The sequence below is a fragment of the Peromyscus maniculatus genome, chromosome 22 (genome assembly GCF_049852395.1).
Source record: "Peromyscus maniculatus bairdii isolate BWxNUB_F1_BW_parent chromosome 22, HU_Pman_BW_mat_3.1, whole genome shotgun sequence".
Taxonomy (NCBI): Eukaryota; Metazoa; Chordata; class Mammalia; order Rodentia; family Cricetidae; genus Peromyscus; species Peromyscus maniculatus.
Genome location: NC_134873.1, coordinates 4,169,387 through 4,185,889, shown reverse-complemented (window position 1 = coordinate 4,185,889; position 16,503 = coordinate 4,169,387). Strand labels below are relative to the sequence as shown.

Genomic DNA, 16,503 nt, shown 5'->3' with positions numbered 1-16,503 from the left:
GGGCTCAACAGCCAGCCCTGCCTCCAGTGGAGGAAGCAGGTAGGCGGGGCACGCTGGGGAGGCCCAGGCATGGCAGGAGGGGGCAGGAGGAAGGAATGTGGCCCTGGGCATCCAGACAGGCTGGTTTTTCAGGAGAAGACTTGGACCCGAGTTTAGGGGTGGCAGCCCCTGACTATCTAGAGTGGGCGACACAGGATGTCACACCCAGCCCCTAATGCTGGGTGCTGCCAGGTTCCCACAAAGCCAGAGTAGAGATGTCAACCCGGGGACACCCCTAATGCCATCCCTGAGTCCTCAACCTCTACCTCGGTCTCAGAAGGCCAAGCTGCAGAATCTAAGAGGCCGTCTCCCAGGGTCCAGGACACCTGTGCCCAGCCCAAACCAGCGGGTCTCCGAAGCTGGCCTCTAGCCAGGCAGGAACCCCGATGGCCAGGACACACGGGCTCAGATAACCCAATTCACAGCACTTGGGGTACACACAGAACCCTCACTGGCCCAACCCAGAACGTTCCGGATGCCCTTAACCATCTGTAATAGGCGCCCCTGGTCCCCACCAGGCACAGTGGATCCCCACAGCACCTACTCCCCAGAGCCCAAACTACACCCTGCCCCTCCCTCTCCACCTGCAGCGGAGACCGGGCGCGGGGGACACACTGCCCAGGGATGCAAGGCTTCTCTCGGCTTACCTCACGCTCAGAAGGCCACGCTGGGCTGCGGAACAGACAGGGCGCAGCTGGGGTGGGTAGCTGCTATCCTGGCACCAGGGCCACTGTGTGGGGCAGGGACTTTCTCTCTGATCCGCTGGCACTCCTGGTACAGTCACCCCACCCTGGTCACGATGAGTCACCACCACAAAGACCTAGATCTGCTGCCCTCCTGGGACCCTCAACCTGCCCCGTATCTGCAGCCTTTGACCCCCATGGGTGGGGAGACTTCCTCGAGGATCTGCGCTGTCACTTTTGAAATGAAGCAGGACCTTGGCCATCCCAGCCACTGCCCCTTTCAGTTTCATTCTGTGCCGGGTTCCCACCGGGAACTGGACCAGGCTGTCTTGAGGAGGGACCTCAGTCCCCTTATCTCAGAGCGGCGGCACGTGGACGTGGGCGGTCAAGTCTGCAGGCAGCAGCCTACAAGTGCATGCTGGGGATCCAGCAGGGTCTGGGGACAGGAGATGGGGAGGAGGGTGGACACCCACTTGAGGACAAGCCAGACACAGGCAGCTCTGAAGCCACCGAGGAGCGATATGTCCGACCCACTGTCCATCTCCTTTCTGGCCAACGTGGCACATGGTGGCCAAGCCAACCTTCCCCCAGCACACAGGATATCTCTGCTGTCCCCAGACCCTCAGCAAATGACCCAGGCCTGATGGGTGCTCTTCATAGACCAGGGGCACCCACCCTGTCCCTCTGACAACGCAGGACCCACCACGGGGAGCAGGAGGCCAGGACACACGGCTGACACTGGTGTTGGCACACAGCCCCTCTAGGACCCCCATGGCATCTGTGTCCGGCTCCAGGAAGCTGCCTTCTGAGGACAGAGCTGAGCTGCGGCCATATGGGGACCAGGGCAAGGCTCTCAATCACTCTCTGGTGTCCCAGATGTGAACTGATGAGGAGCTAGACCTACGGCCCATTCTCGAGCTTGCAGTCCACCCATGGGCTTCTGGGAAACAGTGCCCATGTATCAAGTTCATCTGCGGGGTTTGCGACGCACCGGGACTCAGTACATCCTAAGTCATACAAATACCACATCTATCTAGCTCCAGAACATTCCATGACCCCCAAAGGAAGACCTCTCCCCATAAGCAGTCACCTTCCTTACCTCCTCGGCCCAGGTCCTACAAACCCTCCTCCTGTCTCTAGATTCTCCTGTTCTGGACACTTCCCACCACAGGGGATGTGTGACCTTCGGTGTCTGGGCTCTGAACACGATGTCCTGGAGGTCCCTGTACACTGCCCGAGCACTGGGTGCGTTTAGCACCAAGGTGACGGCAGTCTCAGCTGCAGTCCTGGCTCTACCACCCCCGAGCCACAACCCAAGGAGGTGCCCACCCCTCCCAAGGACTGGAGGCAGGGTGACCGGAGAGGTGGTGGCCACCATCCACAACAGTACCGGAGGAAGTCAGCTCCTCACCCTGAGCCCTTGTAGGGGGGCAGACTTGGCACTCTGGAGGGGGCACCCCCAGCTGGGAGCGTGCAGAAGACAATCCAGGATGACCTGGTCTATTCCCCCCACCTTGTTACCACAGGACCCTCAGTGAAGAGAGCTACAGGCTGAGCACAACAAACAGCACACACTTGTGAACCTCACATGCTGTGGAGAGGGGCGCTGGCCCGCAAACACGCCCGTGCACACGCCCGTGCACACAGCCCGATCTGACCGGATTCTCACAGTCCCGTGTATCACACTCAGCTCACACACACAGACACAGCCGAGGGCCGTCCTCTAGCCCTCAACCCTCCCCACACTCACAATCTCGGGTGGTGTCACACACACCCCGAGCAGGGAAGTGGGCAGCCTCACACTCACGGGGCCCCGGGGGAGGCGGCCGGCACGGACAGCAGCCTCTTTATTGTCTCTGGGTCAGTGTTTCCTGGCGGCCCTGCTCGTGGGCCCCGGCATGTCAGGCCAGCGCTGCACGGGCTGCATGTGAGCTGCAGGGCACACCGGCCAAGTGCGAGCTCTCGGCACCTCAGTTTCCCTCTTAGGCACCCGTACCCACTTCCCCTCAGGACTGCCCCACTCCAGAGCTCAGCGAAACTGCCTCTGGAGGGGCCAGGCTGCTCACTCAGCTGGAGAAGTGGCCAGCTTCTCCCTAAAGGTAAGAGCACAGCAGAAACCTGCCCGGATCCGCGGAGGGGCATGGAGGCGCCTCCCCACCGCCATCACACGCGGGGCTGGGCCAGCAGGCGCCTGCCGCTGTCAGACCCAACTGGAAAGGGCCTCAGCATCCATCCCCAGGAGCCAGCCCCGGAGGAAACCCAGGGCTGGGCCCAGGGACACTGGGGATGGACGGGGAGGAGGGGGCCGGCCACTCGCCACTGAAGCAGGTCCCTGGCGGGGCCAATCTCAGGAGGGAGGGAAATGGACAGCCCCTGTCGCCTGGCCCGTATCTGCAGTCACCTGGTTTTGCCCCTTGTCCCTTCAAATGTCCCCAGTCCCACGCGGCAGAGCTCTATGACAAGCCGGTCCCAATCATGCCAGACTCTTGGCAAGGCTTCATGTAACAGGGGCTCACTGGGACCCCGACTCAGCTCGGACCCACAGGGCCCCTCCCCGCACGGAAAAACTCACCACTCGCCAGGCTGCCAGCAGCTGTGCCACCCCCAAGGCCAGGCACCCTCTCGCTCACCACTCCTGGGCACAGTAGCTGGCACCAGACAGCCAGGGCAGGAAGGCCGCTCCCGAGCAGGCGGGACCCACAGGCATTCCGGGAAGCAGCGCCTGGGGATGTCCCGGCCACTTGACACACTCATGCCTTTTTTTTTTAACTTTTCAGAGACTTAATCATGACATCTCGGGAGACACCCCGAGGCCCCTGCCTCACCACCAGGCTAGTCCAGCCATGTCCCTGGGGTGGTGACCCCCACCCTCCGACCGCTCCCTGGAGTCTGGCTCTCCACATCCCTCCCACTGGCTCTCCACATCCCTCCCATCACACTCCCCCGACCCAAACGCAGCCGGCCCTGAGGGACGCAGCCGGTCGGGGCCAGGGGTACGGCCATCCACACCTCCTGGATAGCGGGGGTCCTGGGAAGCCCCGGGGCCGGGGCCAGCAAGGGAGGCGGGACGGGACTGAGATACCCCATGGGGCTCCAGGGTCAAAGATCACCAGAAAAAGCAAGGGGTCAAAAGGAACACGGAAAAACAACAGAAAAGTGAGAAGTCACGAGCGAGGCTGGGGTCAAGGGATCATGGCGCAAGGCAGGGACTGGAGTTCACTCTCAGGGCCCGGCGCGAGGCAGGGGTCACCGGGGAGGCGCGGGGGGGGGGGGGGGGTAACCAGGGTCTCGGAGGGCAGGGGAGCTGACTGTCTGTCGGGGTTCGGGGTGCAGGGAGAACGGGGTGAGGTCCAGGGTCAGGGCCGGAGCGACGCTGTGCTCAGGATTCCCGGGAAGGAAGGGGCAGAGGCGGGGATCCGGGTCCGCCGGCCAGGGGACGGGGGTCAGGGCCGGGGGTCAGGGACGGGGGCCAGGGGACGGGGGTCAGGGGACGGGGGTCAGGGCCGGGGGTCAGGGCCGGGGGTCAGGGACGGGGGTCAGGGACGGGGGTCAACGTCAAAGATGCAGGGGGGGGGGCAACAGGAGCCAGGGTTCCCAGGAAGAAGGGGCGGGGGCGGGAGGAGCGCGAGGTCGGGGCCAAGGGGCTGCCGGCCGGGTCGGGGGTCGGGGTCAGGGGTCAGGGCCGAGGCCGTGGGCGTGGTCAGGGGTCGCGGCGGGGCTCGGGGTCAGGGGTCGCGGTCGGGGTCGGGGGTCGCGGCGGGGCTCGGGGTCAGGACTCGCAGGGCACGAGAGCGCCTGAGGTCGGCGCGGGGGGCTGGGTCAGAGTTCACGGAGGGGGGGCTGGGCGAGCAGGGGTCGCGCCTGGGCGCGGGGTCGGGGGTCGCGGGACGGGTCAGAGGTCGCGGGGCCGCGCTCTCCTGCGCGCTCGCCCCCCGCCCTGCAGCCCCCGAGCGCCCGCGAAGACCCCGGAACCCGGGCCGGCCGGCGCGGCCCGCGCGGGGGTCGCGGAGGGGGTCCCAGCGGAGTCCCGGGCCGGCGCCTCACCTCAGACCCGGCCGTGGAGCCCGCGGCGCCTCAGTTTCCCGGAGCCTCTCGGCGGCCGCCGCTCACTTCCGGGTTCTGGGCGCCATCTTGGCGGCGGCGCGCACTTCCGCTCCTGCGAGGGGGGCGCGGCCTCGGGGGCGGGGCCTCGCGCGGCCGGGGCGGGGCTTCGCGCGGCCGGGGCGGGGCCTGGGTCCCCGGTCCCCTGCCCCAGCAAATGCGTCCTCCGTTTCCCCTTCAGGCCTTGGCGCGTGCCCGGAGCCCGGGGCTGGCGCACGTGCACCCTCAGACCCCGCCAGCCTCTCGCACCCTGCAGGCCCCGGCTCCCGTAGAACCGTCTAGAACCAGCCTTTCGCGTTCTCTGTTTTTCAGACGGAGTCTCGCTGTCGCCCTGGCTGGCTTAGAACTCACGGAGACTCGCCGGGCAGGGGTGGTGCCCGCCTTTAATCCCAGCACTCGGGAGGCAGAGGCAGGCGGGTCTCTGTGAGTTCGAGGCCAGCCTGGGCTACAGAGCGAGATCCAGGAAAGGCGCAAAGCTACACAGAGAAACCCTGTCTCAAAAAACCAAAATAAAAAATAAGAAATAAAAATAAAAAATAAAAAAAAAATAGAACTCACGGAGACCCGCCAGCCCCCGCCACCCCTTGCCGCACAGGCGCTGGCGTTTGTTACAGGCACAGACCGCCCAACCTGGCCCAGCCTCGGGTATGGGCCCCAGTGCGGGTGGACACCACTTCAGCCACCATCCCCTTTCCCAGCCGGCATCGCGAATTCCGACTCAGAGCTAGCACCACACAGAAGCCTCCTGTGTCCCGCAACCCTGACTTAGACTTGCCTGTAAATAAATAATTGATGAACTCTATGGATGCTGTTTTCACTCACAGAGCGGTGGTGGCGCACACCTTTAATCCCAGCACTCGGGAGGCAGAGGCAGGAGGATCTCTCTGAGTTCGAGGCCAGCCTGGGCTACAGAGTGAGATCCAGGACAGCCAGGGCTACACAGAGAAACCCTGTCTGGGGGGCGGGAGGTGCACAACAAATACCCCCAGTGAGGGCCTGGTTCTTTATTGGGCCCCCAGGAAACTCCTGTCTAGCGGGGAGAAAGCCAGGACCGTAGACTCTCACACAGGTCCCGAGGGAAGGGACGCAGGCAGGGGTCACTGCATGATGGGAAGGGGACTCCAGGAGATGGTATGCATGGTGGAGGGAGGCTATAGAAACTGGGGTTTTGAAGTTTAAGTAAGAGTTTGTCACACAGACAAGAAGGAAGAAGGGCTGTCCAAAGACCGGCTCAGGGGGTAAAGGGCGCGCCTCGCAAGCATGGGGACCTGAGTTCAACCCCCAGCACCCACAAAAATCCCAGGGGTGGTAGCAGCGCTGGGGAGGCCGAAGCAGGACGATCCCTGGAGCTCTGTGGCTGGCACAGCCGGCAGATTCCGGGCAAACGAGGGACCATGAAACAGTGGAGGCAGTCCTGAGGAGCAGCTCTCGGGTGAACTTCTGACCTGCGCGCACACGCGCGCACACACACACACACACACACACACACACACACACGTGCGCGCGCACGCACACACGCACACACTGCGCCCGTGTGCACACATACAGTCACACACACACACCCGTGTGCACACGTACAGGCACACACACACACACCCGTGTGCACACATACAGGCACACACAGAATGAAGAGTCTCAGTCGCGTTTGTTACCCACAGGGAAGCCTGGGTCTCGTACTCGCGAATCCAGCCTCTCACCTTACTCCTCCCAGATTGGTGTCACTTGCCTTTCCCCGGGGGGAATGGAGGCGAAGGTCTGTCCCGAAGTTAGCCCCAGCTCACCCAAGGAAAGGCATGGACCTCGGCCACGTCCACCAAGCGAAGACACGAGGTCACTATGGGGAATCTTGCCTCAAATGGGGTTAGTTTGCCCAGGCCAGGGTGTATCCAGCCCTGTCAGCCTGCAGGAATCCGCCAAGCTGGGGATGGCTAGGGAATTAGTCAGATTTGGGGATTTCCGAGGAATCATAGGAGTCAGCCGGAGACCAACAGCGGCTGGCTGCAAGTTTGTGGTCCAGCTTTAGATGCAGCAGCATGGACCACTGTGTGACTTCGAGAAAGTCAGCGACCCCTCTGAGCGTCTGCTAGCGGGCAGATCATAACCCTAGCTAACTGCTGCGCTGGGTTGTTCCCTGACTACATTGACCAGTGCTGATTCGTTGTTGTTGTTTTGTTTTTAGGTCTCCAGACAAGTCTCTCTGTAGCCCTGACTGTCCAGGAACTCACTCCTGTAAGCCAGGCTGACCTTGAACTCACAGAGATCCGCCTGCCTCTGCCTCCCGAGGGCTGGAATTAAAGGCGTGCGTCACCACCCCAGGCTGTGTTGATTTCTTGGTTTTGAGAAGGGCCCCTGCACTCGGCCAGCCATAAACTCAGAAAGCTGACCTTGAACTCATGATCCCCTGCCATCACCTTCCCAGAGCTGGGGTGACGAGCATGGACTGCCATGTCTGTTTTTTGGGGGATAACGCCCTCCACTAGCTAGGCAAGCACCCTCCACTGGACAGCGGTGCCCAGCCCTTCATTATCCGGTCACTGCTAAGGACACCCTCGCCCCTCAGCTTCTCACGCTGGAGCACACCCCAGCCCTAGCTTCCCGTCCACATAGACCCAGCCCCTGGCAGGTACCGGGCAGCAGGTGAGCCGGCCTGGCCCAGCAGGCAGGGACCTAGGGATTCACTTCCTGTTTCCCCACACTCTGGAAAGTCCCAATGTTCCCAAGCTGCCACCAAAGCCTCTCCTCCCTCATAGTCCCCCCGGCCACTTCTGTTTTCTATACCCACTTCCCCTAGCGGGGCCCCCAAGTCTGGCACCACCTCTTCCCCCTCCACCTCTGCCACCCTTCCATCTCCCTTTCTCAAGCTCGATTCGGGCTTTCCTCAAGGCATAAGGGGAGGCTGAAGCAGGAGCAGCTGCAGAAGGCCAAGGCTGCCCCCACCCATCTCCTGGTCTCTCTTTGCCCACACGCCAACCTCGCCCAACTGTCACCATCACCCAGTCCAGCCGTCAGCCCTCCTCCAGCACCCGACCCACCTGTGCCAGCTTCTCCGGGTCCCTAGGTGTCTGGAGGCCACTCTTCCTGTACCTGGGACTCCTTGCTCCTCGGGCCCCAGGGCACACAGCCAGATCCTGCCGGGCCCCTGTTCGGGATCTGGTCTGTGCCAAGGCTTCGGGGAAGAGTAAACCTGCCTGACGGGTTTGCGATCCACCCAGCCCAGGCCTTCCTCCTCTGTAGGGAGAGGCCGGGACACCTGGGACACCCACTGAAGACGGTGATCCACACACCGCCAGTTTGTCTCCAGCGGGTCCTGAAGCTGGGGAGCTGAAGACTGGACAGGGCTGGGCAATGAGTGGAAACAGCAGGAAGAGAGAGGAGACTCAGGCTGTGTGGACAGGGGAAGGTCCGGGACTATGGGAGTCCTGGGGGAGCTGGGACGACCACCTAACACAACCTGGGGGCAACAGGAGCCATGGAAGGTTGTAGAGCAGGGGTGTGGAATATAGATAGCCAGGGCGGAAACAGAAGTCAGCTGGACCCAGGCATGGTGGGGCAATACTGTGTTATCCCGGGACTCCAGAGACCGGCAGGGACATGGGGAACTCAAAGCCAGCCTAAACCAGGTAATGAGATCTGGTTTTAAAAAGCTAAAAGATGGGGCGCGAGAGGACCCAAGGGTTGAGATCGCTGGCTGCTCTTGCAGAGAACCCAGGTTCAGTTCCAGCACCCACAGGGCGGCTCGTAACCACCCGTAACACCAGTCCCACTGGATCCGATGCCCTCTTCTGGCTTCATAGGCCACTGCATGCACGAGGTGTACAGACAGACATGCAGACAAAATATTCACACACACACACACACACACACACAAAATGTAAGTAAAAAGCAGGCTCTGGGACATAGCTTCTGAGTGAAGCTGATGCTTCAAGTCCTCCAGGGGGGTCTGAAAGCCTGGGGGCACGCACACACATATACACAATACAACACATATAAACAATACACACATACACACACATATACATACACACATATACACATACACACACGTACACATATACACAAATACATACACACTCATACACACATATATGCACACATGCATACACTCACACACGCACACACTCACACACGCACACGCACACGCTCACACACGCACACGCACACACACCACCCAAAGGCTCAGCTACTGACCGACCAAACCTAGAGAAGAGAGAGGAGCCCAAGTCTACACTCCATCCGCCCCGCATCGCGGGGGTCATGTGTAACCGTCTGTCCAGGGCGTCACCCACCAGCAGACCGTGACTGGACTGAGGGCTCACACGGGCTCGCACCCAGGCCTGGAGCTCTGGGCACCGCAGAGGGCGCAGAGCCTGGGGATCAGTTAAGGAAGGTGGCCGGGCCCAGAACCCGGTGTCTGAGGGGCAGAGGGAGGGTGCAGACAGAACGGGACTGTTTGGTTTTCCTTGTCTCAGGCATGTTCAGTGGACGCCCTGAGGCCAGGCCAGCGCTGGGACCCTCAGCAGAGCAGGGACAGAGACTGAGCGGTCCCCGGGTCCTCACCAGCCGCACCGAGCCAGCCTGGATCAGTGACTTCACCTGCTCTGGGGATTCCTGGACCTTCACCCAGGAGTCCACCAGCCGAGGGAGATTCCGGGAGGCGTGACTCATCTCCATCCTGGAGGGACCAGAGGGGCATTTGGAGAAGGGCGTGGAGTCTAGCCACCGCCAGCTCAGCATGCCCCCGCAGGGCTCAGGGTACACAGTCGGCAGCTCCAGCAGGTCTGGGGGGGGGGTTGGAACTGGTCACGGGTGTGCCCGCCACTGTGGGTCATCTCCTATCCCCAGGGTTCAAACCTTAGCTCTTCCAGATGATGCTGTGTGACCCCAGGCAAGGCTTACGAACTTGTCTGCATTGGTTGACCATCTTTAAAGTGAGAGTAATCAATGAATACCACAAATGTAATTAATATCATGAGTGTAATTAAAAAAATAAAGTGAGAGTTATCTCAGCAGCTCTGAGGAGAGTTTTATATAAACACCTTGGGGTGCTGTGTTTATATATGAGAAAGACTCCGTTGTAGTTTTGGTGCTGGGGATGGAACTTGGGTCCATATATCGACTTATAGTGATGACTTCAGTAAAAAGTAACCTGAAGCCAGGCAGTGGTGGCGCACACTTTTAATCCCAGCCCTCGGGAGGCAGAGGCAGGCGGATCTCTGTGAGTTCGAGGCCAGCCTGGGCTACAGAGTGAGATCCAGGACAGCCAGGGCTACACAGGGAAAACCTGTCTCAAAAAAACAAAAGACAAGAAAAAAACAAATAAATGAATAAAATATCATGTTCAGGACACACAGTGGCCGGCTGGAGGAATGGCCTGGGCTGGTTGTAATACCCAGCCTGAATCAGGAAGTACAGCTGTGTCACAGATTGCCCTGAACATGGTGTCCTCGAGGTATGAATGTGCTCCTCACTGTGCTCCCGGGTTAGGAGGCCAGGGGAGGTGTATATGCAGCTGGATCCTCTGCTCAGGCTGTAAAGAGGGACCGGCCGGACTGGACTCTCATGTAGAGACTCAGCTGGTGGGCCACTTGCCCCTCCAAATCCCTGTATGCCAGCAACATTTGGTGCCTGGGGTTGTAAAGTTTTCATGGTTGGGTCCACTATGAGGGGCGTGCAGACTTTATCAGAATCGTGTTCACGTTGCATTCATGTAGTTGATGTGTCTGCTTGTATGTCTGTCTCCTCACGCATGCCTGGTGCCCACAGAGATCAGAAGAGGGCATCAGAGCCCCTGGAACTAGAGTTTGGGGTGGTTGTGAGCCGCCATGTGGGAGCTGGGGCTCGGACCCCTCTCTCCAGCCCCCACCCCTCACCTCAAGGTCTCACACTATGGCTCGGGCTAGCCTGGGATTCCCTGTGTAAAGCAGGATGCCGTGAATTTATAGAGATCCAGTTCACCAGGGCTAGGACTAAAGGCGTGCGCCACCATGTCCCGAGTGCCTGGCTTTTTATGTTGGCTCTGGGATTCGAACTCATGTCCCTCGTGTTTGCGTGGCAAACACTGTACCCACCGACTTGTGTAGTGGGTAGCCATTCCAGCTTTGGTCTGGAAGTTCCAACCCCCATTGAGGCTTTGGTAACAAGGCGGGGCTAAGGGAAGGCCCTGAAGGTCCGAGATCAGGATGTGCCCTGCTCTCTTGCTGCTGGGAACCTGGACCCTAGAGGTGGGCCGACAGAGCTCTCCAGAGAACACTGCTGGACTGCGCTGCGTCTTTCCCAGAACCCTCAACCTATCTATCCCTTCATTTGTAAATTACACCACTAAATAAATTTCCTTTTAGCCGGGCGGTGGTGGCGCACGCCTTTAATCCCAGCACTCGGGAGGCAGAGGCAGGCGGATCTCTGTGAGTTCGAGGCCAGCCTGGGCTACCAAGTGAGTTCCAGGAAAGGCGCAAAGCTACACAGAGAAACCCTGTCTTGAAAAACCAAAAAAAAAAAAAAATTTCCTTTTCACTACGTGGAGTGGCCTTAATAATTCACCAATAGACTTGTCTTCCCTCCAGCTGGCGGAAGAGAAGCTTTGCAGTCATGGGTCCCTTTGGCAGAGGTGTGTGACATATCATGACACATACCTGAGAAATATGGGCCAGGGCTGGGTGTGGCTCGGCATTGCCATTCCGGCCTGGTGTGATCCAAGGTTCACATGAGCACCACAGACATTTTTTTGTTTTTTGTTTTTTCAAGACAGGGTTTCTCTGTGTAGTTTTGGTGCCTGTCTTGGATCTCACTCTGTAGCCCAGGCTGGCCTCGAACTCACAGAGTTCCTCCTGCCTCTGCCTCCCAGTGCTGGGATTAAAGGTGTGAGCCACCACTGCCCGGCTTAGACATTTTTTTTTTTTTTTTTTTTTAAGGAGGAAGCCAGGAGGTCAGCCTGGGCCACATAAGTAGATTTTAGAAGGAGGAAGAGAAGAGGGAGGGAGGGAGGGAGAGAGGGAGGGAGAGGAAGGAGGGAGGGAGGGAGGAAGTAAAACAGAGAGAAAAAACTGGTGACAAGGAACACATCTGTCTCTAAGCACTGGAGGCAGAGTTCAGGGTCACCCTTGGCTACATTACAAGTTCAAGGCCAGCCTGGGCTACCAGAGACCTGTCTCAAAAGAAGCAAACAGAAACCAGTCACGAAGGTCAGGGAAGGCCTTTCTGGGGCAGTGAACACGGCTCTGCCCCAGTGGGCTGAGATGGTAGGCACAGGCAGAGAATGACGAGGAGAAGAAATCTGGGAAGAGGGATTGAAAGAGAGCAGGAGCCAGAGGAGGAGGAGGATTCCAGGGGCCAGGCACCCAGCTATACAGCAAGCCGCGGAGTAAGAATTAAATTTACGGGAATAGAAAAGGAAAAACCCAGAGGCAAAAGATAGATGGGATAATTTAAGAAAAGCTGGCGAGAAACTAAGTCAAGCTAAGGCTGGGCATTCATAAGTGATAATAAGCCTCTGGGTATGATTTATTTGGGAGCTGGGTGGTGGGCCCCCAATAAAAAGCCAAAAAAACAGCAACAGTTAGGGGTTCAGGGTGGCGATCTCAGGCTGGGAGTGGACGGCTCCCCTTCCCCATTTCTCAGATGGGTCCATTGATGTGCAAGGCAAGAACAGAACCCGGAGTCCTGAGCTAGGAGACACCGTGCAATCTGTATTAGTCAGCTGTGGCTGAGTAACAAAAGGAACCAAGGGTAGCACTCGCTTTCCAGTACTTACTCACCTGTCCGAGTCATCCCCTTACAAACACTCACCCCTCCTTTATGCTGTTGCTAAGGTCACCGAGACCTGGAGGTGAGCTCCAGTGAGTCACATGAAGAGCCAGGGTGATGGGGTGAAGCCTGGGTACAGCATGCACAAAGGGCCCGGGGGGCAGGATTGAGCTATACCACAGGCTAGGAACCTGGGAGGCTAGCGTCAACGTCTGCAGTGGAGGACGACCGTGAGCTGGTCCTGCGGCCACACCTCTTCACCTAGTTAACTTAGCCACGTCGAGGTGCTGGAAAGAGAACCCAGGAACGCCAGGGAATCTGTCCACCTCTGAGTCATGCCCTGAACCTTTTATGGTGTTTTATTTTGAAATTCTGTTGTTTTTCCTGAGACAGGGTTTCTCTGTATAGCTCTGGCTGTCCTGGAACTCACTGTGTAGACCAGGCTGGCCTCGAACTCACAGAGATCCGCCTGCCTCTGCCTGCTAAGCGCTGGGGTTCAAGTTGTGCGCCACCACCGCCCGGCGATTTCTTTTCTTTTCTGAGCGTTTGAGCAGCATGTATGGGCACCACTTGCATGCGGCTCCTGCGGCAGCCAAGAGGGCGCCCAATCCCTCGGCACTGGAGTCATGGACAGTTGTGAGCTGCCATGTGGGTGCTGGGAACCGAACCTGGGTCCTCTGCAAGAGCAGGCAGCGCACTGGGCGATCTCTCTGCCGATGAAACCTTTGTTCCTATGTACTTACTCTTTTATTGGTTTTTGAAAAAAAAAACGAAACCAACATTCTTTGTATCTTGAGAGTGCTTGTCGTGTGTGTGTGTGTGTGTGTGTGTGTGTGTGTGTGTGTGTGTGTGTGTGTGTGTCTGGTAGAGGAGGCCAGGAGAGGGAGTCAGACCCACCCCCAACTTCAAGCTGGAGTTGTAGGCAGTTATAATGAGTCACCCCAAGTCCACAGAGACTCACCTGCGTCTGCCTCACTGGTGCTGGAATTAAGAGCGTGCCCCATGGCTGGAGGGATGATTGTAGAGATCAGGGCCCTGGCCGCTCTTCCCCACGTCCTGAGCTCAGTCCCCAGCACCCACGTGGTGGCTCACAACCATCTTAAAAATGTGCCCCATGACACTGGACTTAATACAGTATTCTATTGAGATTTAATTTCCTTCTTTTTTCTAGACGGGGTTTCTCTGTGCAGCCCTGGCTGTCCTGGAACTCGCTCTGTAGACCAGGCTGGCCTCGAACTCACCGAGATCCTCCTGCCTCTGCCTCCCAAGAGCTGGGATTAAAGGTGTGTGTCACCAGTCCTGGCCCAGTTTTAGTATTTTTACTTTTTTTTTTTTTTTTTGGAGACAGAGTCTGAATATGTAGCCCAGGCTGGCCTGGAACTCACCATGTAGTGGAGGATGACCTTGAAATCCTCATCCCCCTGCCTCCATCTCCCGAGCCATGGATGGCAGGCGTGCTGCAGGTCTGATTTTTGTGGTGCTGGGTGGGAACTGGAGCTCCCGTGCCACCAGGCGGGCACTGTACCCACAGAACCCTGCCTCAGCCGTTATCTCTTTACGCCCTGCGTTGGCCTCCCCAGCGCCATTTCCCCTGGGCGTCTATGGATTGGGACCTGAGGGTTCTGGGGGAAATTCTCATGATTGAAGGGGTCGTGAGTTCCAGAATTCCCAAATTAAAGACTCAAAAGTACATCCAGCAGCCAGCAGATGTAGTGCGTGCCTGTGATCCCAGCGTGGAGGCCGGAGGACCAGGAGTTCAAGGAGAGAGACCGGGAGGGGAGGAGGTCGGGGGCCGAGTCTTCCCCACCCGGCCTGACCATTGTTTTGAGTCACAGCTCTAGGTCCTCATCTTTCCATTTGTAAATACCTCCAAGTTTGGGCTGGAGAAATGGGCCAGCGGTTAGAGCACCAGCTGCCCTGCCAGAAGTCGCAGGTTCGGTTCCCAGCACCTGCAGGGCAGTTCACAACCATCTGTAGTTCCAGCCCCGGGGGACTCAACGCCTCCTTCTAGCCCATGTGGGCTCCTGTGTGACATGTGTTCACACACACACACACACACACACACACACACACACACACACACGTAAACACAGTAAGTCTCTAAACAGTTCCAAGTGTGTCTCTGACCCAGAGTTCCTCAGCAGTGGTGACTCTGCCCTCAGAGGATCACGGTGACATCTTGGGCACCCGTGGCTGTCACCCAGGGGAAGGGGAGCGAGGTGGGTGCTTGTGAAATGGAAGGTGGAAGTCCGGAGAGCCTGTCTGAGCCGGGCTGTGGGGGCCAGGACTCAGTGGGCCCCAGGGCCCCTCCCGTTTCTGTCCTCGGCCTCCCCTGTACGGTTTGTAAAACCACCTTTTACATATTTTTTGCACGTCTATGAGTGTGTCGCCTGAACGCGTGTGTGCACCTGTGCACGCCCGGTGCTTCTGGGGGCCAGAGTAACCCCAAGAGTGCAGTTAGAGTTGTGAGCGGCCTCGTGGGCGCCCTGGAAGAGCCCAGAGCTCGGCACCCGAGGCTTCTCCCCAGACCGGCCTCCAGTCACCTCCCTCTCCGGCCTCGGCTTCTCTGGAAGCCGGTTCCTCCTCCGCCCGCCCCGGATCCTGCAGGCTGAACCCCTCACCAGCCTCTGTCTGGTCCCCAGGGCCCTCCCTGTGGCGGTGCACGCCGCCCCCTGGTGGCCCCAGAGGGACCCGTCCACACCCGGGTCCACGGACCTAACTTGTGTGGCGGGGAGTGCAGCTGGGGAGCGCTCAGCTCACCCTCAACGAAACCCGGACCCTTCTTTCCACACATGCAGGCAAAACAGGCGCACGCGCAAAAGTCAACACATTTAAAGTATTAAAAACGACCAAAGCAATGAACACCCCAAACAGTGCCCTGCGGAGAAGTCCAGGCCGGCAGCGACGCCCATCTTACCAATCCACGTTTTATTTATTTATTTTTTGGTTTTTCGAGACAGGGCATTTCTGTGTATTTTTGGTGGTGCCTTTCCTGGAACTCACTCTGTAGCCCAGGCTGGCCTCGAACTCACAGAGATCCCCCTGCCTCTGCCTCCTGAGTGCTGGGATTAAAGGGGTGCGCCACCACCGTCCGGCACCAAGCCACATTTTTTGACAGCTGTTATTTTATTTAAAAAAATTATTGTGTGCGCGCGTGCTTGTGTGCCTGTGCGTGCGTGTGTTGTGTGTTGTGTGTGTGTGCGCGTCTGTGCCTGTGCGTGCGCTGGCCACCGGTCGGAGCCACCCGCGGGAGGAGGGCCTCCCCTCGCGCCCTGTGAGTTCCCGGGGATCGAACTCGGGCCGTCCGAGTTGGCGGCGAGCGCCTGCAGCCGCAGAGCCAGCCCGGCCGGTCCCACTCCGGAGGAATGGCTCCCGCCCGCTCGGCCGGCGTCGGTCCCGCTCGGAGAGCCCTCTGACCCCCGTGCCCACGGGCCGTCGGGAACAAGCCCGGGCGGGCCCCCCTCGCCGCCGCTCCCCGGAGGACGTTGACGCGCGCGAACTCTAACCCGAGTCCCGAGACTCCGAGGTCACCAAGCCCTCGCGCACCCGTGGCCAGGCCCGTTCGCTGACGGGCGTCTACAACCACCATTGAGAGAGAAGATCCCGCCCCCGCACACCAGCACTGACCAATCCCGTGTCTGGAGCCCCGCTGAGGGGCGGGGCTTGGAGCCACAGCCCACAGCCGTTCCCGTCGCTCCCTCAGAGGGGCTCGCAGACTCTCATCCCCACTGACGGGCGTCTGGGCCAACCAATGAGAACGTAGATCCCGCCCTCTGAGTGGGAACCCGAGCGGTCCAATGTCAGCTCGAGCGGCCACCCGGATCCAAACAGGCCAATCAGCGCTGGGGATTGCAGCGCGTCGGGGGGGCGGGGCCGGAGGCTACAGCCAACTGCCGCGCACGCCAGCTCCGCGAGGGGGGCGTGTCCGCCGTTGAGGCGT

The 16,503-nt window shown here is 59.3% G+C and overlaps 1 protein-coding gene across 8 annotated transcripts in view; it reads right to left on the bottom strand.

The window, feature by feature from the left end:
• The window catches only part of Sbno2 (strawberry notch homolog 2), a 49,809-nt gene extending 41,821 nt beyond the window's left edge, over positions 1 to 7,988 (bottom strand). For 3 of the 8 annotated variants that reach the window (XM_076559092.1, XM_076559097.1, XM_076559099.1), the window contains exon 1: positions 4,767 to 4,879. The gene's annotated coding sequence lies outside the window, so the exon portion shown is untranslated. Of the gene's footprint in view, positions 1 to 3,294; positions 3,427 to 4,766; positions 4,890 to 7,855 lie in introns of those variants that run through there. The other 5 variants (XM_076559094.1, XM_076559095.1, XM_076559096.1 and 2 more) reach the window with 4 other exon arrangements.
• Positions 7,989 to 16,503: the final 8,515 nt, after the last annotated feature.